This window comes from Agelaius phoeniceus, chromosome 4 (assembly GCF_051311805.1).
Source record: "Agelaius phoeniceus isolate bAgePho1 chromosome 4, bAgePho1.hap1, whole genome shotgun sequence".
In the NCBI taxonomy this organism is placed as follows: Eukaryota; Metazoa; Chordata; class Aves; order Passeriformes; family Icteridae; genus Agelaius; species Agelaius phoeniceus.
The window spans coordinates 8,774,754-8,798,540 of record NC_135268.1 but is presented as its reverse complement, the minus strand read 5'-3'; the positions used below and the strand labels follow the sequence as shown (position 1 = coordinate 8,798,540).

Sequence of the window (23,787 nt, the reverse complement as noted above, 5' to 3'; positions counted from 1 at the left end):
TTCTTTTGGGTGTCATCTCTGTTTAATGTCACTGTCTTTAAAGGATTTCTAGTTTTTGTAATTGTGATTTTCCTTTGAGATAGTTTCATGACTGACACATTACAGAAGTTGCATTCTTCTGTATGAGCATCTCTGTCTTGATGATCCCCTGAATAGTGGTAACACAGAGAGTGAGGAGGAAGGAAACAAGCTGTCAGCAGATGTGAAACCTTATGTCTCTCAGTTCCCTGTCTTTTTTATAGCTTTGGATTGTCAGGAGTGAGGTACTACAAAATTACTACAATGAGTTATACATAGATAAAAGAGATGGGTAAAGAAGGAAATACACTTCTGTCTCCACTTCTGATTTGAACCAATAATCTCAAGGTGATTAGCTCTTGTTCCTAATCTATAGCATTCTGAAACCCTGTCAGCTGTATTTTCTCAAACAATTAAAGAGTGCTTCTAGATCCTCTAATTCTCAGAGATTTAGTATAATTGGTGATATTGTCTCAGAAGATTAGGCAGCCAAAGTGCATAGATTTTCGAAAAGATAGAAATCCTTTGGGATATGCACTCACTACAGTATTACCAGACTCCTCTTTCTTTTTTTTGTCTTTCCATATTCCCACCAGTACACCAAGGTACATGTCAACAACAAATAATAGTATTTTCAGGTCTGACTAGCTTGCCTTGGTTCTGCTCCTATTTGTGCTTTCTCCCATTGGAATACTGAGGAATACTAAAAAAGCAAGTATTAATAATCCTACAGTCAGTTCCCACAAATCCTCCTCCCCTGCTCCGTACCCACAAGGACAGCTTGAAGACTAACCAGAGAGCAGCTGAGCTTTGCAACATGCAGGAGATGTTCTAAGAAATTCAGTGACATACCCTGCAGAGTGCAACAGCAAGAACACAGAACCATGAGGATAGCTTTAGAAAGTGTCTGCAAACATCTCCTGCTAAGCTAACCCAGATGCTTGGGCCCCAGGGGAAGTTATTCCACTTTATGCTGTTGTGTGAGCATGTCATACATCCCTTTTGAAAAGGGACCTTCAGTTCCTAAGTGATGTCAGAGTAATAATAGCTTTATGAGCTCAGCCTGCTTGCTTTTGCCCAAATCTGGAAGAATCCCTGCAGATGGATGGATGATGAAACACTACTTCAGGCAGGGAAAGCAACAATATCATTTTATTGCTTCTAATGTAGGAGTTCTATTTGGAAATTGTTGTCAAATAAGGTAGCTAGGAACAGTTTTTTCTTATGTAAATTCTTATAAATCTCCTTTTTCTGAAAAGGTGCATAGCAAATGCTGCTACTTTCAAATGTACCATTAGAAAGTTATCTGGAAATTGCACATATTTTATACATCTCTGCTTGTTGTACTCCCTGAATTAAGGGAGGTCATAGAATTTTTCCTCCTGATTTATGAATTTTCCTGTGAGAACTCAAATAGCAGTGTTCCCTTCTAATATAAAATTTGGCCACATTTCTAAGGAAATGGATACCAGAAAAACCTCACTAAGAATTCAAGTATTCTCTCTCCCTCAAAGCCCTACCACAATGGACAAAAAACAGGGAGAAAAGAGAGAAGAATGAAATAACCTGAAATGTCTCTAAGTGTCAAGAGGGATTGGTTAGGGGCAGGTATTTCTCATTTATTTATTTGGTTATTTAATCCAGTGAGCACTACCACATACATTTGGCAGTGAAAATTCTTTCTGTGGTTGCTCCAGGGGAAAATTTAGGTGCCTTTTTTTTCCTGCACAAACATAAGAGCTGCATCCAGTTAAAACTTCACACAGCACAGGCTGGTAGGAGTACAGAAAGAATATGAGTTAATAACCTTTGTGTTTGGATCATCTCTGATGAAGTAACTATGAATTCACCAGAAAACCATACTTACCATGTAACCATAACTTACATGTTATAATACATAAAAAGGAATTTATTTTCTCAGTCAAAATAAACAAATCTTGTTAAGAATGTAAGAACTTTTTGATCTTTGAACTCCCATGCTGGGAATACTATTTCTCAGATGATATTTTAACACTGTTGCTTTTGCTGTAGAGCAAAATTGTAACTTTGGTATAGAATTTCCCTTTTGTTATTATGTGGGTGTGAAAGTAAACTTCCTGAATTTGGGGAGGTGAAGGAGATACCTCACAGCTCATTTTCTTTCTTAAAATACTGTCTCTGAGTAACTGAATATCCTCATCTGTTTTCTGTTAGGCTCTTCAAGTTACTGAGGAAGGAGTCTTGGGAGCTGGAGTGGGATGTGAAGTGCAGGAATTCATGCAGTTTCCCCATTATTTATGTAATGAAAAAGCCAGGATCACTGAAATAAGCTAAAAAGACTGTCACTCAGACCACATGCTCCTTGCTAGCAAATTGGCACTGAGCCCCAAAAGAAAAACTGTGATCAAGCAAAGCAGAATCACGTCTCCTTTTTAATGCTACCTGAACAAAGCATATCTTATCAATTTTCTCCTTTCTTTTTTCTGGTTCAATTTTCCAACTAAAGAATATGACAATATATCTGAATTTCTTGTCATGCCCAGCTTACAGTTATTGAAATTTATTTTTCATGTATTTGAAAACACATATCTGGCCAGAGGTTTCCAAAATAGCCTTCTGCCTTCCCACCAAATGCAAGTTATTATACTACCCTTAGTACATTGGAGAAGCCATAGTAATAAATATATAATTTAGTAGGGATTTTTCTAAAAGGTTTTTCCTGTGTGAACTTTTCTTAAACTCAGTTCCTCTTCTTTTCATCCTTCCTGAAAAATAAACATGAAGTGGTGAGAAAGAATTTGGTACAAAGTAGTTTAATAACATTATCATCCAGGGTACTGGCTATTTTTAAGACCTGTTATTTTGTATTTTGCTGTTCTCCATCACTTTCTTCTACAAGTCAGTTCTGGTTGTGTCTGAAAATCACACACTAGAAATCTGATCCATCTGGAAAACAAACAAAAAAGGGAAAGGGAAACTATAGAAAACTTAACAAATCCACCTTGATGTGTTTTCTATTAAGGTCTTTTTTTTGGGTCATGTGGATAACAAGGCATCTAAATTCATATTACAGAAAAATGGGATTTGTGTCCTTGAATGAATATTTATATCCCTTCTTGCCTGAAGGAAATGAGCTGCATCATGGTACAATTGTTCCCAGCCATGCCATGGGATCACTCCCTGTTTCCAAGAGGGTTGATAAGGCTCACAGCTCTGTCCTCATTGCCTCCCCTTCTAAATTATAGTCTTGTTGCTCAGAAGTTTCCCTTGAATGGAGATTTTTTTAAAGCAAAAAGAAAACAGGTGCTGAGGAGTTTGTATTTTCCATGCAGTATTGGTTTGCTGAGCATCAGCACTAATGTCATATGCAATCATGTATTTCCATTGCTTATATGTGAACGGGTGTGATTCTGTAATTTGCTGTTTTATACTGTGAATCAATGTTTTTCAATACCATTTTTAGTGTGCAGCTCTTCCTAAAAGACTCGAGACAGACAAGTTGCCGTCTCTGGAGCTCCCAATGCCAGTTACCTCCTGAGTTAATACAGATGCTTTTGGGCTTTTTTTTCCCCCCCAAAAAATGGGCTCTGAGGGTTTAGGATTAGTAAGGAAAGTAGGAAGGGGGGAATAGGAGAAAACAAGGGTGGCAATGTGTTCTCCCTGGAGAATGTGTTAAGAGGCAGGACAGTTCTCCAGGTCTGGCATATTGAGGGTTTATATCATTGGGAGAGCAGCTCTCCTCCATAAATTACTGTGATGATAAGGAGAATGCATATCCTGATCCTCTATCCAAGAACAATAGCCTACATTTGTTTTTCTTCCATAATTATCTTTCCAGATACACATTCTCTGGCTACATAATGACTTGAAATGTACCCCAACTAGTCTCCATGTTCAAACATTTCAAACTCTTCATATTGGAATTAAGAGAACAGTAACTGAGACAGAAATAATTCTTATTTAGATACTAAAAGAAGGATGAAAACCAAAACAAATACGTACAAACTCCTACATGCAGAAGCCAGAGTAGTCATTTTTTCCCATTGTGGAGTGGGTGATGCTTTCAAGACCAGGCTTTTTGAGAACTACCATTTTGGAGACATTGGAAAAGAGGAGGAAGCGCTCTGGAGGCTCATTACCACAAAGCAAGGCCAAAAATGAGGCTTCTTTACTTTATTTCAATTCCCTTGCTTCTGTAAAGTCCCTATATTTTATTGTGATTACACTTTTAGGAAGGATAATTTAAATTATGAGCCCACATATTTAGAACATCAGAGAGACTCTGGAAGGCAGCAAAAAAGAAACTGCCACATATTCAGCACATCTGAGGCTCCCCATACCACCCTTTTATAAGATGCCAATTTTTTCCCCTCTTGGATATGAATTTTTCAGCCATCTAACCTATTCTAGTCCTTCAGCCCTCTGGTATGAAGCAAATCCACAGTATCATATCATGCATGGTACTTTTAAATCACAGACAACTTGACTTGGGAGGCAGGAACACAGCACAGTGCAGAAGGGTTGTTATGATATTATCCTGTCGGGTTATACCACTAGTTCCTGCTTTTACTTTCCAAGTCATTCTCAGGATAGTATTTTGCAATTATATAAACTTGAAGCCACAAAAGCATGCTGAGGCCAGATCCTCCAATGAGAAAAGTTCACAAGTAATTTGACTTCTTCTACTCCGAAGTGTCTCCGAGGTAAATTGGGTTGCTATTTTCTTAGATTCACAGAGGTATGATGAGTCCTTTTTTTCCCCGCTTTTCTTTGTTTTTTTTTTTTTTTTTCTTTTCTTTTGCTTTTTTTTTCCTTACAAGATCAGGCATTCAGAGGTAAATGCTCTCCTTCTGGTTCTGTGAAGAGCTTTTACATTTCAGTGGTCATACCATTGTAATAAGTGAAACCAAGAGACCATCTGGTCCTCTATTTGATCTCTGGTAATGGCCACTACCAGATGCTCCTGAGGACAGACCCGCAATCCGCAGCCGAATAACCAGACAACAGGAGAAGGGGGTTTTTAGCTCCTGTCAATTAGTGCCTCATTTATGCCTTATAGAGTGAGCATTTTTTATTTCTCCTACTTTTTGTTACCCAATAATCTCAGTCTTTAAATTGCTCAGCTTTATTTTGGTCTTGGATTCTAGAAATACTGATGGTAGAAATACATTTCTTATCGTGTGTTACCTTTTTCAAGGATTTATTTCACTTTTATGTTTGACAATAATCACAGGATTCTATGTTTTAGGATATAAAGACAATACGCATAGCAGATAGGTTACCAGAAATAAAATAAATTCATTATTTGTTCCAGTGACCATCCTGTACTTCAGCTTGGACTTTGTGTTTCACCCTACTTCAGTGGGAATTTAGTTTTGCGCTCCTTAGAACAGGAACTGGAAAAAATCTTAATAGATACTAACACTGAATTTACAAGAAGCTCCTGTTTGAGTTGGCCTTGCTTTGATGCAGATCAGACATAATATTGAATCCTAACTTACAATTCAGAATTATTGAGTCTAATTAGTAGCTCAGATCCCAAAGGCTTTGTTGATCTCATTTGTGTCTAACTGAATGTTTCTACAGCCTTTGCCATAGCAAAGTGCCACCTTCATTAGTACCTCTTGGAGGTGTTGCTGTACCAACTGCTTAATAAAAATTTCTAGTTTGCAGGGTTTTACATTAAGCACAACCTGGGTTGATTTCAGGCTGCAATTTCCAACTAATGTGTTGTTGTTGGCAAGGCAGTGGGGTGTTCTCAGTCAGCAATGTTTTGTATATTTTATGTTGTTATTTTTAGTTTTTAATCATATCCTTTGTTTTCCCTTTCATGCCAGAACAGTGAACATTTTTATCTTGTAAGATGAAATTTGAGGCACTGATTGTCTCAGTTCTGAAAGACTGAACAAGAACTTAAGAGCTGAGTCTCTGTATTACACCCAGGTGATGGAGAGTCAGAGCTGTGCAGCCCAACAAACCAAAGGGGTATTCCATGCCTTATGACATCATGCTTAACAATAAAAGCTGGGAGAAAGAAGGAAAGGGGGTGTCTGGAGTTATGGAATCTGTCTTCCCAAGTAACCTTTATGGGTAATGAACTTGGCTGAGCACCTGCCTCCAGCTGGAAAGTAATTAATTAATCCCTTATTTGGCTTTGGTTTTATGTACAGATTTCCTTTTCTCTGATGAACTGTCTTTATCTGAACCCTAGATTTTCTTCCCCTTTGCCTATCCCATTCCTCTCCCCCATTCCACCACAGGGGAGCAAGTGAGTGAGTGTGTGGGGCTTAGTTTCCTACTGGGGTTACTCCCCAACAAATACTTAAAAACTCAAGTATCCTTCCCAAACAGATACTGACCTCTTGGACTACCTTTCCAAAACTGCTCAGACTCCCAAATTCCAAAGGTTTTTCAGACCTTTTCTCAGATGTTTAGATCTGCTTTTTTCTACCTGTCCTGTACTTTATAGTTTTCTCTTTAGATTTTGATATTCACAAAAAGATCTGAGTGAAAATGATTGTTTTGGTTTTTTGTTAAAAGATTATCAGATAAAGAAAGGTTCACAAACCAGATCTGCTGTCTAGCCAGAAAAGAATGATCAAGAATTAATTAATATATTGGAAGAACATGCAGTAGAACATGATTTCACTTCAAAGCGCACCAAACCAGCACATTTATTACAGATTTACTTCAGGGAACACAATATAAGAAACAATCTGATGCACAAATCGAGCAATAGTGCAAAAGGCATTGCAAGTTAACTACAGCATTGTGAGGTGTCATTCGGACCAGTCTGTAGGAAAGTTATTGATATCAAACAGCTGTGAAGTGTCTTCTGCTTCATGGCAGTCACAATTGATTTGGCTTCATATAGAACCGTGTGTTTGCATAGATGAAAAATTCATGCGCGCTCTAGAAAATCACCATCAGTCTTTTAGACAGGCTTAATGTGCAATCTGCTGCATTGGTATGGATGCAAATTTGGAAGGTTTGAGAGGCTTGTGGTGTACAAGTGTAGATGCAGATTGGTTCCTGGATAATTAAACATGCGAATGCTGCCTCAGCTCAGTTAGAAGGTAGTGTCTAGGTGCAGTTCTTTCAAGCCCTGCGTAACATGGGCATTTCAGAGTATGTCATCTGTTAGAAATCATCCAGATTACACAGAAATGTTAAAGAAATTAGTTGTTTTCCTTTTACTAAAGACAAAGTTACCATGGTTTTCAGCTCAGCTTTGTGAAAATGTATCAGCAATTTTTACAAATCACTGCAAGTAGTAGAGGGGAGGGGAAGAAACAAGTAAAAAATAATCTTTCCAGCGTGAATATTTACTGTGGCATAAAAAGACATTGATTCTCACTGTGATTAACTTCAAGGAATCCTTTGACAGTAAAAAAGCCAATGACAAATTGGCACAGGGAAAGGATGAATGAAAGGAATAGGTTTTCAATATATACATAACCTAAAGCATGGCCTCAAGTCACCAGATGGCACAAGGGATTAGCAATGCTGTATAGTCTTTTCACCTTCCTCTGTCCCCTACCTTTCAAGCAACAGGTTCAAATGTTCAAGTAAGCAGCATAAGCATCCAGACAGACACAATTTAAATTATCTTTATCTACAACAGGCAGTCTAGTAAAAGTGGTCACTACCTAGTAGTGTTACCTCTGTGAGAATAATTATATGCTGGGCATGTATGAGCGTTTCTTTGTTTTCATTGGGGTTAAATTGAAATCTTCCCTTTGAAATGTTTCTGTTTATTTTCATGCTCTTTAAAAACTTGATTTTGTTTACGGTAATTTTGTAAACTTTGAAAAGAAGCACCATCCAGAAAAAAAGCAGTGCCGTTGAAAACGTGTTACAAATCACACAATTGTTTGCTTCAATTAGGAAAGATCAGATGTGAGCTAAAAATCTGTGAAGACACAGAAGTGATATGATTCTGATTCTTAATTTTTAGTATACAGTTTTCTGTCAGAGACCTTTAGATGAATTTTGCTTCTGGTCATATTGTTTTCTTAGGGCAACACACATACATATCATAGAAGTATGATCATGACTGTTAGTAAATGAAAATCCTTTAGGAAACCCTAGTAAACTACACACTACTTTAGACAGATTCCTATTTAAGATATCATATGAGAAATTGTGAGGCAAAAGCTGTTGAGAAGTTACCTTTTCCTCTATGTTTGTAGTGTCTGCTGAGTAGAGAAATAAAGTACTTTAATCCTTATAATGAGATCTAGAGACTATGTTTCAACAGCATGAAAATCAATAACCAAAATCATTGAGCATATTCTGCATTTAAGTTAACAGTAATGAGTGAAGTGAAAAACAAGACCAAAACAAAAACCAAACAACTAATGATGGAGAAAAAGGTAAGGCAAAATGCTACTGAGGTTTGTGTATAAATTAGCCTTGAATATTGTACCACTTATTCTTGTGTGATACTCCTTTAATGTAAAAATATGTGTCTAACTTAAGTTTTTTGCTGTTCATACTCTGCTAGAACTGAATTACTTTCGTTTCTTCAATAGAAGTAAGTTTACCTTCTGCAAGACAAATGCAGAAGTAGAAAAAAAACTAGTTGAATTTAATGATCTGATTTTGTGCTGCAAACTTTATAAACCTCTACTTTTCTCCTTTTGCTCAGTTACTTGACTTCTGATGCCTATTTCTGCAGCTAGCTGCAGTACAGTGTATAATTTATACTTCAGATTCTAAAATACTTATTTTCTTAAATGTTCAGGCAAGTTCTTTGCATTATATCAAAGTTTATTTTGCAAATCTTGACCTTTCAAGATGATTTATTGGCCCCACTGGCATCACTGGCTGGGCTGTTTTGGACTTGAAGAGAGGGCAGGTTGCTCTCAAGGGTGCTGTTTTGGTAAGGCTGCAGCACTCCTAGGGAGCTCCTATATTCAGATTAGATCCGTATTGCCTGGGATTTCACTGTGTATGGTTTTTTTTCCTAGTACATGCTAATGGTACCTCTCAGATACCAGCACCTATTCATCAGCTGTGCTGTGGTATTTGTGTACACCAGTACTGGTAAAGGACAAGTCTGAGCTGCTGATCCTTACTGACTCTTTTAGGTCACAACATAATACAGTTCAATTTATGGCTTAGGGCAATTCACTGCCCTCCTTCCTTTCCACCAAGGATGTAAGTGGTAAGATTGCAGATTATAGGGCAGGCAAATATTAGTTTGAGATGGACACAGACTGGCAAATCTCCAAGACTATGAGAGCCTCTAAATGTCCCTCCCTTCTTAATCACCACACATATTCTCTAGAGTTAAGGGCCTTCTCTTTTCTTGTACTGTATAGGAACATGGAGAACAAGGAAGAGGACATTGTCCTTTGCTCCTTTATATTCAGGTTGTTCCATTTATATTGAACAAAAGCAGAGAAGACAAGGATGCTCCAGTTGAACAACAGTCCCTGATTCTGCTAGGACCTTTCAGAAAATAATTGCTTTGTGCATAAAGAAATCATTAGATTAAAAGTCTTCATGGAAGAGGAGTTCAAAACAATGTGACAGCCATCACTGAGCAAGTTCAATACTGAATAAGCAATTTTTTTGCTCAGATTCTCTTTACTTATGTGGTCTTGCCATTATTAGGATAACTAATGAACCTAGAAGAAAAGCACCAGGAAAATAAATAATGTAAGCACCAGGAAAATAAATAATGTAATGTAAGCTAATCTTGAATACAGTTTGGCTTTTGGAAGCAGGAATGTCAGACTGAGCTGAATGTTCAACAAGGTCTGCACAGCAAATCATCAAGCACAACCGAAGTTCAGAGAAATTCACCTGAGAATAGGGGTTCACATCTCAATAATACTCTTTTGAGACTCTTTTTCAGGTTTTTCACATTTTATCTTTAGCTCCTTTTCTGCTATTTAATACTTTATAAGTAGCAGACTATCTTGTTTTTTTTTTTAGAACTTTGCTTTGTAATCTTCCTTGGAACTTGCTGGATTTTTTCCCTATTATATATCCAGTATGGTACTGTGATATCATCATACCACTTACAACATGAATTTCAGTACACTTGCAAACTTAACAGTTTTACAGTGCAATTACTGTGATGTATTTGGCAGACATATGAGCCTGCATTTCTTATTTGGGAAAAACTTCTAGAAGTTCATGAGTTAATCAGCAGAGACAAATCATGCTGACATTGAATGCATAAAGTTTGCTTTGTATTTATGTATTGCTTCATAAAACTTGATCACACACTGGTACACTGACAGTGGTCAGCTTTTAGCATCTCCTGCTTTCCCTGGTTATCATTGGCTTCTGACTCTCTGAAATACATGCATCATCCTATATCAGCTAAAGTTTCAATTCAAATAAAAAGGGGTGGTTGATCTGTTGGTCCTCAATCATTTTAGCCTAGTAAGTTGGTTTCTGTGAAGTATCTTCTGTATAAGGCAATGCTCAGTTTGAAAGTTGCAGAACTGGTATCTAAACAGAAATTTACTTTAGTCACAGTATTTCTACATGAACTGTTTATTTACATGCAGAATGTACAGCTATGGACTCTAACCATGGACAATAAAATGTAAGACATAAATGCTTTTTGGTAAAAAAAAACACTTCCCTGAGTGCTGTCAGTATTGTTTAAAAATATTTGAGGCTCAAAATTTGTTTTAGAGGAAAAACTTCTTAAAAATGTAACTGAAAGACTATAAAGTTTGCCCCCCCAAGTTCAGTGCCAATATCGCCTCTGTTAGACTTATTTTGAAACTGGGGACTTTTGGACAATTTTGCAGTTGTTCTCAGATTACAATAAAATGCAAACCAGACTCCAGAAATGTGCACGTTATTGTTAGCCTGCGTCAGCTCTGGCCTCATAAAATAAATTCGAAACTGCGACTTTGCAGCAGGAAAGCTCTCAGACTGCTCACTGCTCAGGGCCATGTGAGCTGGGACGGAGGTGGGAGGAACCCTCTTTTCAGAGGTGGGCACAGGCCATGTAAACAGATGTGGCTGGGCTGAATGGGGAGCCTGAATGGTGGCATTGTTCCCTGCCTTCCCGGGCTCCCTCCCTCCTCCCTCCCTGCCAGCAGGGACCCGGCACAAGTCCCGCTTCCAAGACGAGAGCTTAAACTCTGCCTTGTTACAATTCAAGGAGTGCACCCAAGTTTTAAGTCTATCAAACACCACACTCGCTCGCCTCCCCAGTCATTCCACAGGCATTCCTGAGCAGTTTATAGGAGGGGGTTTTCCCCCAACAATGTGGCAGAATTAATTTTAAACAGATGCTTTCAAAGTTTATCCAGTGGGACTTTTACATTTCATAATTCATTGTAGTTTAGTTTTGAAAGTTGTCTGTGACATGTGATGAACATATAAACAGAATCTTTAATATATACATCTATAGATGATGCTGTTCAATAGATTTATATGAAGTACATTCCAAGAAGGCAGACTCAGGAGATACTACAAACATATTTTATGCAATTATATAAAATAAAATCTTCTAAACTAAACTTTTGAGCTGATTGTAGGGACACAATTCAACAGTGTTGATAGACGTTGCATCTTTTAAACCCTATGCCACTGCTGAGTTTCTGTATGCATGTTCATGGATTTATTTCACTGGGAGCTGGTATTGTGGAATTCTTGTAAAGGTCACATATATGAGCATTTGGAAGCTTGCCCAGGTTGCTTTAAGTAACCCCAGGGACAGAGACTTGTGTGGTTTCTGAGGCCTTTGTAGGGAAGAGACAGAAACAGTAACTTAATTCTAGTTTAAGGGCTTGACTAGACTTCATTTCATGGAGATAAAACAGCACAGTTGTCCCCAGTTTTGTTCAGAAACTGGATATATTAATTAAATAAATGAAACTTAAAAACTGAAGTTATTCATGAAATAGTTAAGTTCGGTGACTTGTTATTCATTAAATACACACTGTTGCATTCTGCTGCACAGGAGTGGTGGTTTTTCCTCCCCCCTTGTAGTGATAAAAGTTTGTAATCCGTGTATTTCAGATTTGTAAATTCTATCATTGTGCCAACTGTGTGCGTGAAGGTCATGAATGCATTTTATAGGCATTCATTCATTTCTGTGAAATGAAGCATGCCAAACATCACCAGAACAGAAAATGAGAAAGTGAAACAGAAGAAAGAGGGTAAAGGAATGAATGTTTTGTAAGTGCCAGTTTGCATTTCTTTCATAGTCAGAAATTAGGTGTAATTCCTTTATAGCAGCTCAAAGGGCACACAGTCATAGGTCTAGTTAATTTTCTGACCCCAGAGTCATTTTTTTGTATTAGCAGCAGCTTGAGGGAGCAAAATGAACCCAACAGCATTCTTTAAACAGTATTTCAGGGTCACCCTGCCAGCGTTCAATTTGCAGTTCTGCTGTAAATCTGCCACCATAGGCAATGTACAGGAGGAGTGTGTTCAATCCCTTTTTTGGTGGGGATAGGACTCGCTTGTTTATTTTTTGGCACACTATTAAATTCTAGTTTGTTGTGGCTATTTTTTCTTTCAACACTATGATTTTGTCTCAAAAATAGTGATAGGGAGTAAATAAGGCGGCCTGATTTAATTTCTTGCTCTGCCACACATGCTGACTTTGTGTCCTGTGTTGTTAACAGATCTAATAGGATTTTGGCATGAAACCAAGGAAGGGGAGGGAGGAAGGGATGAGCTGCAGAGAGTGCTAGTGCCTTTCTCAACCCAAAAGTGGTGTCAGGCCTCCTCTTTAGTCCTCCCTGACAGAGCTAGAGGCGTTTCTCTATACATGAGTGTGTCTCATGCATTCATGAGGCTTTTTGACACCACAGCCTCTTTTGTTATGAGATAGATCAGAGCTCTGCCCTTCTCCCAGCTGCCATATGGTGCAGTGGAAAGGGGCTTTCAAAGGGAGAGCAGGGCCGAGGAGCTGAGGCAGGGAGAAGAAAGCGATCGAACAGCAGCAGATGAGATTGATTTATTTTCACAGGGAAGGAGGCAAGTTACCATGGCTGGTGGAGAGTGAGGGGAGGGGGGAGTGCCTTGGAATAGAAAACTGTCTCCAGAGGAGGCGAGCAGGCTGTTGGGATGACAGCCATGTTGTGCTTGCACTCCAGGCACAGAGCTTGAAAATAAGCATACGCATTTTTGTTATCTTAGTAATGCTGACTGAGAAAAGCTGAGAAAGTCTTACAGCCCCTCCTGTGCCTCAGCACAGGATCTCAGCTGCCTCAGCCCAGCTCAGATTTTGCATTTCTCTGAGAGTGAAATCTCCCTGCCCCGCCATGTCTGTGTAACTGTCAAGCTTTTGTCTGAAAATGTTAGAATATTCCAAAAATATTTTTCTTCACTATGGTGTTTGGAAAAGGATTGTTTAAAGGAAAACATCAAATGATAAATTCTTCTCTCTGTTCAGTGAGTGCAAATGCACTAAAATCAACTGAGTTTTTCAGACTTATAAGTCATTACCTTGTTTTACCAAGGTGACTTCCTCCATTAAAGAAGAGTAATTAACTGACTCAAATTTACTATGTGCTATTTTTCCCGACTTTTACTTCATTCAGCTTCAAAAGGAAGCCTGTTTCACACCTGCCTGCAGCCACTCTGACTTCCAGATTTGATGACCAAATATTACGGCTTAAAAAAGAAAAAAATTATATGTGTGTACCTTAATCAAAAGAATTTCTTATTGAGATTTCTTAAATATTGTGGCAAATTGGACTTTGATCTTAATGTCATCACAGATCAGAAAAATACATATAAGGACACACTTCTCAAAACTGAGGAAAAATTCTGATAAAACTGATTGGAATTGCAGTTTTTATTCCCAGAAGAACTATTACATCTGCGTAATTATTTTAATATTCCTCTGGGACTGAACTAAATTATGCAGAATGCACAGGAAGGGAATCAACTATATTTCTTGGAAATTTTGAAATCTTCTGTTCTAAATACATGTAAGGTAATTTTGTGTCTCCTGAACTGCTTCATGAGAGTTATGTAAATCACAATTCAAGAGACACATGAGAGGATTGGGAAGATCAAAGTTTGAGACCATTTCCACGGGAAGAGAGGATACATGGATGGAAGAGGCAATGAGAGGGATGTGGTACAAGTATAAAAAATCACACTTGGCACAGTAGCTAGGGAGCTATTATTCACTATTGCTCAAGTAAGTGACTGGAAGACACCCAACACCAATTTAAAATAAAAATTTTGAAATTAATCAAGTAAATTCTTTCATCTCACTATGCATGATTAAATTGAAGCTTTCATTGCTACTGTAAATTCTGAAGGTCAAGGGTTTAAACAGATTCATTTGAAGAAGAATAAAGTTGATATTACAGTACCTTAGATGCAAAGTGTAGCTCAGGAAGTCCTAGAAATGATGCATTTTGGGGAACTGGGAAAACATGCCAGAAGAGGCAATTAATTTCTCATTTTCTTGTATTGGTTTACCTCTTCTACTGACCACTACAAATGCCCAAATGTATAGGAAATTAACATTTTATCTGGCCCAGTATAATTTTTCTTTTGTTCTTATAAAATATTTATCAATTCCAGTAAGGTGGGCTCTCTTGTTACTCTGTTTATCCAGTTGGGTGCCATTCATAGGTTTAATTCTGCAGTTCACTTTTGAGGTTTAACTGGAGGAAAGATATTGAAGCATTTGGGAGGTATATCAGACAAGGAAAGCTCTCTCAAAGGGAATACTCCAGTCCACATCCCATGAGACAATAAGGGAAGCTCAAGTGGCTCGTGAAAGCGACTCTAAACAAAATACTACTTTTCAAAAAAATGAACTACTTGACTTGGATTTGAAATAAGATTATGTTTAAAACTGAAAAAATTGTTTTTTAATTAAAAAAAATATTACAGATTTTGTTACAGGTAAATATACAAAGGTTGGTGTTTCCATTTCCCACACTGTGCTGCTGAAGTTCTTTTATTGACTATTGCAGATGGCAACAGAGCTGCTGGGACAGATCACACAAGTCCACTGAAACACTGAATACTTGGTGTAGAGAAACAGGATTGTCCTTTCACACCATTCCCTGGTCAGAGGAGGTGGAGAAATGCCAGTCTGAATTGCATTGGCTTGGATTCAGCAATGCCTTTGAGTGAGAGTCAGCAGAGCTTGTTTTAAGTTAATGATGGTGCTATACACAGCCCTCATGGAGAACATGTGCAAGGGATCATGTTCTCCTTTTATGCACATGTCAGCCCTCAAGAAAAGTAGAATGAGATGAATAAAACCACTTCACCAAGATTATTTCTGAGAATTTCTAAATGAGTCATCCAAGTGCCATGTCTTTCATAATTTAAATTATCTATATAATTGTGCTTTTCCTTCTGCAAATAAAAACATATGCAAATGAATGAAGGAAAGGAAAATAATGTTTTTGTGTGCAAGTGGTGATCACAAAAGAATTATTGTGTTACTTGTTATTGCAGTTTTTTCTGTCAAGTGAAAAGACACTGCCATTGCTAATCATCTTAAAAAATACTGCTGCTTTTTGAAAAATGAAAAGCAGCATTTGAGCTAAATTCTAACTGTGCATGGTAAATCAGTGTTAGTCACAAACATATTTATTCAGTATTCATCTTCTCTAGCTAATTTTACAGTAGGAAAAGAAAGATAATTTTATACAAAAGAACTGAGAGTCTTTTTTTTTTTTTCTTTTATCACTATTATTGTCATTGTTTTGATTAATATTTTCACTTAAGAAATGAAGAAATGCTCTGCTGGGTGAGACTGGCAGCCTGGCTTCCAGGAGTGCTATAGAGAAGACATGTGAGCCTTTGTATCTCCAGAAGTTCAGTCCCCTCAGTCCCCTCAGTCCCTGGACTTCCAGGATTTGGTTTAGGGCTAGGCAAGCATGCACCTCTTTTTAATCTATTTGATGATCTTTTGACCATGAGTTTAATAACTTAGCCTGCTAATACCTCTAGAGACAGGAAATTGAAAATATAAATAACTAATGTGAAAGAGTACATTCTTATTATGTTTAAATCAATGTTTTACAATGCAAAGGAAATTGTTTATTAAAACACACCATTTAATATGTTTTATGGGATCAAAGAATTTGACCAAATAGCTCTTGGTTTCCCCATAAGATTTAAACCAACCAGCATAATTTGTGATATTCAAATAGACAGATTCACAATATGTTTTAAGATATAATGTATATAGCTATGAGTTTAATTGTCTCAAGAATGCCAAGTAAAATAAAACAAACCAAAAATGAGGTGTTCGTAAGTTTAATTGAAGAGAGTTGAAGTACTTAACACCTTGCCATATTCTAAGGAAACTGCTTATGCACTATCATATGGTCATGACAGAAGTTAAACGTTCTTAACAAGGTCACGCAAATTATTGAAGTTTGATTTTCATAAGGACTCAGTCTCAAGTATAGATTAGAAGGATGAATACAACTTGCAATTCCTTTAGACAGATGTCTTTGTTCCTAAGATTAGTCTGTATGTATTATATTTGGGCTACCTGGTAAAACTTCCTTATTCTTATAGACAGAGAAGGAGCTAGAATCTTGGCGCTTCAAGGGTAGGTAAAGCATGTTAATCCATGAAATATTTCAGCAGCCTCATAATATTCCCAGTGTGCCTCGCTTGTGAAACTGTATTGCAAACCCACAGTAATTGTATTGCATGGGGGTAGGTTTGCCCAGTTTTAAAAAAAAGGATGCTAAAGCATCAAAGACATCTTGCTTCAAGTACCACAGCTACAGAGAATCCTAAGGCCATGTGATCCAGACTAATATTTATCCATAAGGATATGACATTTATCTTGATTTTCACTGAATCCAGAGTTTTAGAAAATCATTTGACAGGACATTAGACAAGAATTGCTCTACTCAGGCATCTCAGTGCAGGATTCTGAGTAGCACAGAAGTGTCAAACCACATTTGATTTCAGTTGCTGTTACTCATGTATGGTTTTGACAATGAAGGCATTATTATATCAGATTTATTCAAGTACCCTAATTAGGCATCTCTTCACTTTACAAAAATGATGTCCTGTCAACAATAGCAATGACAGGAAGAAGGATGGGATATCTGTAGAAAGAGATGCATATTTTATATTTAAACATATTGTGATATACTTAGAGCCTGTGGTACATATTGTTTTGAATTATTTCAGAGAAGTTAACTCAGAGCACTAATTTAATCTTGAGAGCCTTGCAGCCTCCAGGTAGGTCATCGCTACAGTTTGGAACTGGAATTGCTCTTGAGACTTGCCTGGCATAAGAGGATTTTGGGAGAAAGGTTTCTCATTGATGATACTCAGAGAAAACAACTGCTCAGAAAGGCTAGGCAGCTTCTATTTTATCAGAGAAACCTTTAAAAGCTATGGATAACAATACTGAAAACTTACATTTGGAAATGCATAAACAACAAAGTTGCAAGTCCTTTTCTACATTGAATAGAAGATTTTTTTTTTTTGAACACTTAATGTATCACCTATTGCTACAAATCCTTCTCATTTTAGCAGCATCGATTCAGCAAGACTGAAGTAAATAGCTCAGATACTGGGTAGCTAAATTAATGCAGTAATTACCTGGGAGAACAGTATTCTACAACTTGACACTAGCTAATCCTATGCTTTTGAGGGAAACATTCTTTTCATTTTGTACCCAAAATTTCCAATAGCAAGATGAATCCAGTTTACAGGTATGGCAGACAATGCCTTAGCTAGCATTTCTGTTTCTACTCAGCCTTTAGAAGCACAATTTCTGTTAAGAAATTATGCCTGTAAAGGCTGAGTAGAACTCTGCTCTCCAATTAAAATAAATTTAATTTAAATTTAAATTTTAATGTAATTTAATTTTAAAAATTGTAATTTTTGATAGCAATAAATAGGTCAGTAGAATACAAGCAGAATGCCTAAAAGAATCTTAGTAATTCTTTAAGTCTATGTGGGAAATAAAACTACTTATTCCTGAGTTAAAGGAATTACTAAAACTGAGTAATATAGATTATCCTTGGTACTCATGCAGAAGAAATCAGTAGAAATTATGGTGAAAATAGTTTAACATTCAGTCATTCTTAAAAATACATTTTCTTTTTTCTTTTTTTTTTTTTTTAAGATACTATATAGAACCAGCCAATTCCTTTGGAAATTGGAAACTCCTGGGTTCTCAGCAGCTTTTGTTGAAAGCAGCCTCTTACATGACTTTACTGACTTAAGTTACAAAAATTTTGCTATCTATAGACTTTCACAAGCATTGTAGTGTAGCAGTTAATTAAAAAAAAAAAAAAAAAAAAGACAGTATGTGCATCCTTACATCAGAAAGTGTCCAATGCTTTTACAAACAAAATATCTTCAAAGAAAATTATACTGGTTTTGTCCATGGCATTGCACATGCTGAGATATGTGGTATCCTGAACTGTGTGGGCTGGGAAGGAAAAAAGTATGGAAGGACTACCTTTCATGCTTAATGCCCAATAAATGTTAGTGCATTAAATAATTACTTTGTGTCCAGCTTCATTACTCAGTCTGCTCACTGCATCATATTTCATTGATTTCTTATAAGCTGGAAGTGTACTTTGGTTTGCTATCAAGGTTTAAACAAGCTTTCTGCCAGATGTTTTCTGCTACATGCTGGAAAAAGCACCCAACCTTGAACATGAGTCTTGTCATATTGTCCCCACGTTGAGCACAGGTCAGCGGCATACATTACTACAGCCCTGAAAGATGCTTTAGGTAATTCCTTAAACAAAACCAAACATAAGCAGAGGCCATATTTCACATATAGCTGTGAAAACAAGTCCCCATTTCATTACCTAGTACAGTGCAGTAAGCACATTCAGCCTCTGAACAGAAACACATTTCTTCTGGTATTTCAACCCTACAACACATTGAAGAATCCCTGTGGCCAATTAAAGTAAGATGAAAAAAATCCCATCTAATGAGAAGCAGGATATTATCCTGCTTGTCTCCTTTATGGTGTCACATGCCTTCTGATGCTAAGGCTAGATCATATAGCTCTTTTGTCACATAATAAGTAAGTAAACACTTACTCCTCTGAATCTCCCCTCTTCCTGTCCCTTCTCCTTCCTCTCTGACCCTCAGAGGACCTGTATAAAGAGCAAAAGAAAGGGAAAAAAACACCACTTACATGTGCTAGGATTTAGCTTCTGGCAAGAGACATTATAAGGAATTCATTTCCTGGCACATAATTTACATGTCCAGTCCTCCCTCCCACTCCTTTTCTTTCTCCCACCCTTCCCCCCCGTTCCCCTTCCAGGCTGTCTTCTCACTCTGCAGTGCTTGCTGCAACTTCCTGCTCCATGTTTGCTTTCTATTTTCATATCCATGGGAAAGGAATCTGCTCTAGCACAAGGCTGCTATCCTGCTTGTGCCCATGCTGGTTGCCACTGCCACTTTTAGCTTAGGCCACAGGTATTTGGACTCCACTAAGCAGTGGTGAAACTGTCCAGCAAATGACAGTCATTAAATTTTAGCTGAGTGAGCTGGAGAAATTTCCTCTTTGAGGTTTTAACTTTTTGCTTGCAAGCTCCAGACAAAATAAAACAATTTTCAATTTTAAATATTTAATCTAAATCCTGGTTTAGGGTTTTATTTTTGGGGAAAAGAGTTAAGTCCCCCTTGCTCATTAAAGGGCTCTCTGTTGTGTATCTTTGATGCTGCTTTGGGCAGCTCTGCTACTTTGATCCTCTTAGCAACAGGCTCATTACAACATCCACCTCTCTGAGTAACACTTCAAAGCTCTGCAAAGGACAAAGGGAGGAATTTAGAAACAGAGCCAAGTGGCTCTCAAGTATCTTGCCTAAATTAACTTTGTATTAAGTGTTACTGGCCCAGCTGCAATTTTGAGAGGAGGAAACAAAGCAGTAACTCTATGTGCTTCCTTCACGCATTTTATATCAAACTAACAGATATGCTTGAAATCTTCTAGGACTCTCTGCCACAGCATCTGCTAAACAAGCAGATACCATAGTTGCTGTATCAAAGTTAGCAGTTGCTCTGAAGATGTAAAAAGGCAGATTGACATTGTCAATTGACTTGATTTATATTGTTCAGAATGATAGAGCAAATATTAATCAGCCATAATAATGGAGATTACCAGAGGAAATAGGCAGTTCTCAAAATCATTATCTCCAGAACCAGCAGTAACCACATTCATGTTCAACACTTCCAGATCTATCCTTGCTGTAATGATTAGCATTATGGGTCTTTCTCCAGCCTAAATTTATTACTTCTGACATGTTTGACTTAGTACTTGAGTCAGGAAGTCATTACTGTTACAATATAGTATTTTCACTATGTGCTTTTAGAACAAACTGCAGTGCAGTACTATTAACACAAGCTTCTTAAGCAGCCTTGTCCCAGTGAAGGTACAATGGCAATTAGATAGCTCAGCCATACCCTGAGTGTCGCAGTCAGGCTGCCTTGCAGGTGTGGGCAAATCAGCCTAGCCCTGGTGGGTCTGTGAGCTTGGACTCCCACCTTATATTGCCATAATCCCTGCTGCGAGAAGGATTTTTACTTTTGAAATATCAGGTGATGCTGGTTTGGGTGTTAATGATTCCTAACATAAACACTTTGCATAAGGTGCTGTAAGTCAAATGCAGATGCCATTCATTGCAGACTTTGAAAACCTCTATGTTGGTCTCTCTCAAAGACAGCAGAAAGACTTTCAGTTGAAAGTTATGATTTTTCTATTTATTCTGCCTTTTGAATCCTTTACCAGGAGGTTTTTCTGAACAAATCAGAGTACCATTTTCTGAGATCCCACTAAAATAATCTAATCCTTTCAATACCTTGCTACACTTGAGACATTATTTAGAAAATTCTCCTTTAACTGACAGGTGTTTTACAGTACTCAGTGTTACAATGCAAGCTGTGCTTCTGCTTTGAATAGTGTAGTAAGAGTGTAATAAACAGAAAAAAAGTCACTAGGAAGCCTGCACCTCTTAGGCTGCAGGATGGAGGGTGTAGATGGTTGCCATTTATCAGGGTTAAACTATGTTCATTATATACTTTACTGCTCCAGAAGAACTGTCATAGTACCTTGCTCACACATATTTCTACTCTATCTTCCTAGCAATCCTTAAAATGTACTTATGTGTCTCCCTGAACCATTAATTTCCTTCTTGCAAAGACTTATCAGTGAATATAAAAAATGAACTATGATTTTTTTCCTAGGGGAAAAAAAAAGAGATAGCGCTTTATAAACTTTCTGTAATATACACGATTTCTTTGAAAATAAAGAAAATCAGATTTTATACACAATTGGTCTGCCCACATGCAATCCTTTGTGAGGTATGAATTCAGTGCTAATATAATTTCAAGCCCTTTGTCTTGATTCAACAGGACTCCCAGGAGTCTTCTGGGAAAACAGAGAAAGAAAACATGACTTGAATCTCTAACATGGATGAATTTTAGGTAGAACATTTGAGGACCAACAATGAAGCTGGTAATTGACTTATTAATTCCACTTAATGAGGAATCTACTTCCCAGCCACTCCAGCCCATATCAGCCTACCCTAACGAATTATATGGTGGCTGCCTGCTTCAATTTTGTGAATGATTTGTTCTCTGACGTTAAATTGTTAAATTGGAGATCAAGTATCACTTTCATTTCCCTGTCAATATCTCCTGGAGCTGAAGCATTCTCCTGGAGGCTACTGAGGGCTAGAGAGTTGCTGCTGTTTTGGAAGCCAGAGTTACATGCTGTCCCGGATGTGGAGCCTCAGCACAATAATTTATTCTTCTTTATTTTTCTCTTCAGGGTAAGCCATATTCAAGTTGGCCTAATTTCTGAATTGATCAAAGCCTTCCACCCAGAAGGCCACTTAACTTTTGCACTTCAGTGACAAGTCCGGAGAATCCACTTGGCACAGGCAGAGTCCATGCTTGAGGTTAGGAGTGTAAGAGTGCAGACACCTGCAGTGTGACTTATGTCTTCATATATGTGTAATTTACCACCCTGCATACTGGGTAAACAAGAGATCCTAGATTTGTCCATGTCAGGTTTGCTTTGAATGTTGATACTTGCTCTGTCTGGAACATCAGGCATCTGTATAAAGAGACTAGTGTTTTGCAATATAGCAGAAATGTGTACTGCATGCTGCATGAACTCTGGGATCAAATCTTCCCTTCAGGAAGTGGTCTTTAGATAGAGCAACACTTCACTGTTTCAAGTGAACCTGATCTCTGATGCAATTTCCCAAAGTAAAGATCAGCTTTTAATGCACTTTTATTCTCTCACTAGCCACAGAGCTTTTGGGCACAGTCAGCAAATCTCAACAGCAATATTTTCTCCACCAGCATATCAGTGACAGAGCCAAACAGTGACAAATGGAGTCCTTTTATAAATGCAGTTATTCCTCACTATTTCATTCATATTTCTGTTGGCATGGGGATGCTTTCAACATTGTGATTTTGAAATAGCAGGGCACTAACACAGTGGTTGTTTCTTTTATGTAGAGAGGTATTTATTTCCCTGACTGTGCTAAGCAAAGCAGGAGATCTTGAGATATTCTAAAATATTCCACTTGTGAACCGACCTTTGTCATTTCTTTCTCTTAACTTATGGTGTATCTATCACCAAGAAACTCAGAAGTATTTGAACAGAATACTTGCTGACTGACAATTTGCCTTGAGGAAATAAACTTCTGTTACTAAGCTCCTGGAAAAAGCTCTTTTGGGGCAATTGGAGGTTTACTGTCCTGATGTTGTGCATACCTTCCTGAGGGCAGTTCTTTCAAAGTTATATCTTGCTCTAAATTTCTCACCATTTTAAACACAGTTGATCTTTAGGCAATGAAATATTGGTTTCTATTCACATCTGAGTTCTCAGTTCTGTCCCCTGAAATAGATCTTAATCCATAATTCAGTTTATTTTTAATATCTGCTTCAGGCATATCTTTATGGAGAAATAGACTGAATTTTACACAGTTGTTAGCATACCCAATGGAACATCCATGCCCACTATATGAGGAAACCCAAATTTTACTGATCATTTTAGTTGGCTCATAATGTTTAACAGCTCTCTGCCATGCTCAAACAAATAAGATTTTCCTTGGAAACACCAGGGCTTGTATTTCACTATCTATTACATTCTCCTACTTCTCAATTTCACTGTTGACTGAAGAAGATCCTAATAGAACAAATCATACTGTGTTTTAAAACCTGCTTACTAGAAATCCCAGTTTAGGTCTTGCCCAGTTTATTCTATTCTATTTTCAGCTATGTATCAGCTTCTGTAACAGATACAAAACCAGCGAGTAGTGGTGTATATTGCATTATTCAGAAATCCTTTGATTTGGTCTGAATCTAGATCACAGATGAGTTTTTAAAAACTATTCTATTTGCAGCTGCTGTCCTTTGGACAGCTTTCCCTCCCCCTTAGTCCCTCTTAGAAAGATGTAACTGGTTTACTTGTGAGGCACCCCTACCAGCACTATGACTACATCTGATTCATCATGCAGTGTCCTGGAATGTCATCCTTCTACAACTTATAAATATATTTCTATTTTTAAAGCAACTTAATACTTCCTTATAAGGCAAAATCAAATCCTGATACATTTCTCAAAATTGTGACAAGTCTCTGGGAGACTGTTGCCTTACTCCACTTTTCAGTCCATACTAAGTTTCTCTCTCAAAATCTTAGGTTTATCAGCTTATGCAATTTTCAAAAGCTAAAAGGAATACATTGTGATAGGAAAATATTAATGAACTTGGGCTGCTTTCTCATGGGAATCTTGTTTATCTGTTTACTTTCTGAGTTAAAAAAACCACTTGCTTTTATCAGGGAAGCTAAGAAATCAGAGGAAA

General features: G+C 37.5%; 1 long non-coding RNA gene across 3 annotated transcripts; it reads right to left on the bottom strand.

The window, feature by feature from the left end:
- Positions 1 to 1,361: 1,361 nt before the first annotated feature.
- Positions 1,362 to 19,478, bottom strand: LOC143693809 (uncharacterized). Of its 3 annotated transcripts, XR_013181767.1 has the most exons (5): positions 19,245 to 19,478; positions 19,005 to 19,061; positions 14,316 to 14,368; positions 2,852 to 2,943; positions 1,362 to 2,762 (listed from the first exon to the last, which is right to left on the bottom strand). It is a non-coding gene; the product is annotated as an uncharacterized LOC143693809 (long non-coding RNA). The 3 variants fall into 3 exon arrangements; XR_013181768.1 differs by lacking the exon at positions 14,316 to 14,368; XR_013181769.1 differs by lacking the exons at positions 19,005 to 19,061; positions 19,245 to 19,478 and adding an exon at positions 19,103 to 19,141.
- Between the last annotated feature and the right edge of the window lie 4,309 nt (positions 19,479 to 23,787).